The sequence below is a fragment of the Penaeus japonicus genome, unplaced genomic scaffold, assembly GCF_977035675.1.
Source record: "Penaeus japonicus unplaced genomic scaffold, GWHDUDI00000001_assembly GWHDUDI00000038, whole genome shotgun sequence".
Lineage (NCBI taxonomy): Eukaryota > Metazoa > Arthropoda > Malacostraca > Decapoda > Penaeidae > Penaeus > Penaeus japonicus.
This window is the reverse complement of record NW_028234440.1, coordinates 13,061,698-13,066,697: the sequence shown is the minus strand read 5'-3', so window position 1 is coordinate 13,066,697 and position 5,000 is coordinate 13,061,698. Positions and strand designations below refer to the sequence as shown.

Here is a 5,000-nt window from a genome sequence, read left to right as displayed (position 1 = left end):
ACCCCGGGGAGCAACAGACGGCATTGCCATTACAGGCTGAAGAGGAGGGATCTCTGGACAGGCCACGTTCGGGAAGGCAGGCAACAGGTGGCTTCATCTTTTGAACTTTTGAACTCTATCCCGTGAACATTTTGAATACGTTACCTGTTCCTCCTTCTGTAAACAAATTGCTCGATTTTCTAAGGAAATTAAAATCAACTTCGTTCGTTCAATTGAACACCATCTTCTCTACTGAATAATCGCCGGATTCAGTTCCCCGCGTCTCTCTGAACAATAACCCCAGTCAGTGTAGCTAATCACTCTACATCGTCGCTCGATATATCAATCTTTTTATGAATAATTACAGGCGCTTATGGAACTAAAACACTAATCCACAGGATATTTTTCCTTGTCTATGAAAAATATATACCAACAAAGTATAATACCATGGAAAACAAATGGTCGTAATAATACAGACAGACTTAGAAGAAACACAAATAGTATGAAAAACAAAAGCTTTTATCAACTTAATCAATAATACAAGAAAACACCAATGTTGAAAAAACAACCTTTTAATAAATGAATATACTATCAATCCTCAAATATTGTAAAAAATGCTCTCGGTGTAGAAAATTGATATGGCACTATGATGGTTATTGGTGCCACAGAAAATACAAGTATTCATGTTTAAAAGACCTTATAGCGAGATACTACTGTCATTTTTCCCCCAAAGGCATAAGTTATAGACGTAAACTACCGTCTTATTGATGCTGGAGGAGGACCCTGGACCGCTCCTCTGTGGCTCCCCTGTGGCTCCCCTGTGGCTCTAACATCTGGTTTCCGAAGCCTTGTTATGTCCAGTCATGAGGAAAGCTAGTGTGGCTTATTTATCTCTTTTTTATTTACTTTGTTATTATTATGATTATTTGTTTGACATGCCGGCTACTTTGAGGAGAGGAATTATACATTCTAAGTCTCATTTTGGAGGTTTTAGAATATTTGACATTCTAAATCTCTATTTACGTCATTGTCACAATTTAAAATAATTTAAAACAAGTATTTTACATCATCCTGAACCACCCTTCGTTAAATGCCCCCCCCCCCCCAATATATAACTCTCTTGGATGACAGTATATCAAGTATAACTCACCTTTCTGCTTATCAAAAGCTTAAAACACACACACAAAATACGTCCGACAAGAGCGAATCTCCAGAACAGAGTGATTCGGATGTCATGGTTTCGCCGCCTTATATACTCCCACGGGGGGTGTGGCCCCGTCCTTCCCCCCACCTCCCCCCTTCCCCCCTTCCCCTGCCTACCACCTCACCAAAACTTTCGCCGCCTTATATACTCCCCACGGGGGTGTGGCCCCGTCCTTTGCCCCCACCTCGCCGGCGGCCTGTGCGCTCCCCTCCTTTACTCCCACGGGGGGTGTGGCCCCGTCCTTCCCCCCACCTCCCCCCTTCCCCCCTTCCCCTGCCTACCACCTCCCACAAAACCTGGTATGGTAGTCTTATGGTAGTTCTTTTCTTCCCCTGCCTACCAACTCTCCCACAAAGCTGGTACCTCCCACGGGGTGTGCCCCGTCCTTTCCCCCCATACCTCCCCCCTTCCCCCCTTCCCTGCCTACCACCCCCGATGGTAAAGTCTATTGAGGCGAGGAAGTGAGCAATTTTTCCTGTTGAGGCGAGGAAGACAATGATTTCCAAAAGAAGCAAGAGAGAAAGAGACAATAAAAAGAAAAAAAAAAGAAAAGAAAAAGACAACGCATTATGAATAATTTGAATGTACAATTTTTTTTAAGTATAAGTATTCCTCAATCACACGTGACCATCCATCAAAGGAGTGTCATGCATGGAGTAAGTTATTAATATTCTAATCACAATCTAACGTCGGGATTAGCCATCAAAGGAGTGTCATGCATGGAGTGTCATGTTGACCAACGTCTGGGATAATTCTAACCGTCATGAACAGCGCTGTGATCGGAGCGCATTTTCTCTCCTTCCACATCCGCCGGGCTGAACAGCGCTGTGACGTCACAGTCTTGAACGCGTGTGCTCGGGAGCGATATTCTATCCGTCCACATCCGTGTCTCTCCAGCATTTTCTTCTCATTCCAGTCTATCCGCCTGTCTCTCAAACCTAGTGTATCATTAGTCTATTCTCTCTAAGATTATTTTATGCTTTCTCTCACTTTTTCTCTTTTCTTTATGCATCGCCTCATCTTTATTCATTTTCTTTCGCTTTGTCTCTGTCTTTTTTTTATTATTATTTTTTATTATCATATTTATCTTCTTTTCCTCTCTCTCTCTCTCTCTCTTTCCTCCTCTATCTCTCTCTTCACCCTCTGTCTCTCCCCCTCCCCTCTTCTCTCTCTATTCTTAACTCTCCCTCAATCTCTCTCTGCCCTTATTATCTATCTTCCCCAATCTCTCTCTTCTCCTCACCCCTTTTATTTTTCTCTCTCCCCCGCGGGGAGGAGTGGGGTGGGTACACACACACACACACATGGTAGTAGGCGAGGTGTCAGAGTGCGGCATACAGTGTCGCGCAGGCCGACACCCGAGGGACCCTCTCTTCCCGTAGTTATCCATGAAAGATATCAATTCACCCCCCCCCCAACACGGCTTTTTATCGTCGTCGATTCCCATCCATTTCTCCCCGAATATCAATCGCACCTAAACCACATTCCCGTTATTCTCCGGTGTGATCAGACATTTTTGTCCTATATGTGCTGTGGTTTCTTCATCTTTCTGTTTTTCTCTTTTTTATTTTCCTTTCATTTCACCATTATGGAGTGGGCGGTACAGGAATATTTGTACTGAAGGAGTTAGTGTTGTTATGAATATAGAACAGCTACATATAAGCACATAAAAACACAGAAACACACACACAGGCACACACACATACACACAAAAACACACACACAGACACATGCTTCACTGATATAAAATCAACAACAATTATGAACGGATCGTGAATGCCTTCTCTGCATCATGAAAGAGAAGGTGTATCTGACTTGCTTTGTCATTCTATTTTTTATCATTTTCTATTTTTGTCATACTCCATTTTCAGAAATTGTTGTAATCCATAACAAGTGCATTTTTCAAAACAGTTTTTTCTTCTTTTAAAGTGAGAGTCAGTTATATTACAAGCATATCTGCTAAACTACATTATTATAAACTACATTATTCACTCTCACGCTAATTTTGTGTACATTAGGAAGAAAGAAAAACGACACACACTTCAATATATCATTACACCCACAAATATACATTTAAGAGCGAATAGAAAGATTGTATTGTAGCAAATTCTCCCAGAGAGCAGATAGAAAGCGAGACGCGAGAGGTCTCTTCTGTCTCTCTGTCGCTTCGGGTTTATTCTGCTGGAATTAATTTGGGAGTCGGGCTGCAGTTTATATGTAGAATCTGCTTATCCTTTGCTGTCATTTACCATTGCTTATTTTCTGGCAAGAAGAAGTATGCTTATATATATATATATATATATATATATATATATATATATATATATATATATATATATATACCTGATTTGGAACTTGAATTTCTGATTTCATTGCTACCGAGTGCCCATGGGAATTGTCTGTAAAACCTCGCTATCACTACTCTGCTATGAGCAAATAGGTAATTTCCATGGCGGTTGTAAGGCGTCTGGTTAGACAATTATTTTAGTGGGTCGTGTGGTCTATTGGATTCAGTACTGTGTCTGTCAATCTGACGGCTCGGGTTCGAGTCCCGGTCAGGGAGGTAAAATTTGTATTTCTATATTAAAATGCGTTACTGCATTCTACCATATTTCACACACACACATATATATGTATATATATACATATATGCATATATATATACATATATATAGATATAGATAGATAGATAAATATACATACATATGTATATATATGTATGTATATATACATACATATATATATATATATATATATATATATATATATATATATATATATATATATATATATTATATACACATACCATACACACATACATACACACACACACACACACACACACACAGACACACACACACACACACACACACACACATATATATATATATATATATATATATATATATATATATATATATATATATATATATATATATATATATATATATACATACTTACATATATATACAGACCTACACACACAGACATATGAGTATGCATGTGTGTATATAAGGAAACATCAATACCTATACCTAGCTAGTTATCTACATAAAGCATATACCCTTTTAATCAAATTGAAAACCATCAGTAAGACCAATTTTCGGAGGATTTTCAACGAGGGCACTTTGCTACACAATTACCCCGAAATCCCAACACTTGAGCGGAATTCGAAAGCGATGCGTCGCCGCCCCGCCAGCGCTCCCGTACCGAACATGACACTGACTAACTTTCACGCGTATGAATGGCGTTGTGTGTAACAGCTGTTTTTCGCTTTGGCCGTTCATCCTGGCGGAGGATCTTTCGGCGGCGAGATAGGGTTCGGGGGCGTAGAAGGAGAGGGAAAAGGGAGCGAAGGATGAAGAGTTAGTTTGAGATACTTTATAGAAGGTGGGGGTGGAAGCGGAGGGGGAAATGGAGGAAGAGGAGGTGATAGAGGAAAAGGAGCTGGAGGGGGGAGAAGAATCTATGATAATGATTTTGTCAATAATGATGATAATGGTAATAATGTTGTTATATATGATGATAATAACAAATGGTAATGAGGATAATAACGATAGTAATTGGACAACAAAAGCAACAACAACAACAATAATAATAAAACCAGCAAAAATCATGATAATAATCCTTATCATTATTGTTATGATAAAAACAATAACGACACAAGAAGGCCACAATAAAAAAGAAGACCGATAATTAACAAGACACAGCCAACCAATTAGCCCCGCCCTCGAAATCGCAGGGCGGCGCACGGCGTAGCTCAAGGCCCAAAGGAAACGGAGAAGCGACGAGCGAGAACCGAAGATTTCTCCGGAAA

At 40.0% G+C, this 5,000-nt stretch overlaps 1 protein-coding gene across 1 annotated transcript in view; it reads right to left on the bottom strand.

Moving 5' to 3' along the window:
- Positions 1 to 1,198, bottom strand: part of LOC122266251 (uncharacterized) — a 20,303-nt gene extending 19,105 nt beyond the window's left edge. Inside the window, exon 1 of the mRNA XM_043035887.2 lies at positions 1,130 to 1,198. The gene's annotated coding sequence lies outside the window, so the exon portion shown is untranslated. The remainder of the gene's footprint in view (positions 1 to 1,129) is intronic.
- Positions 1,199 to 5,000: the final 3,802 nt, after the last annotated feature.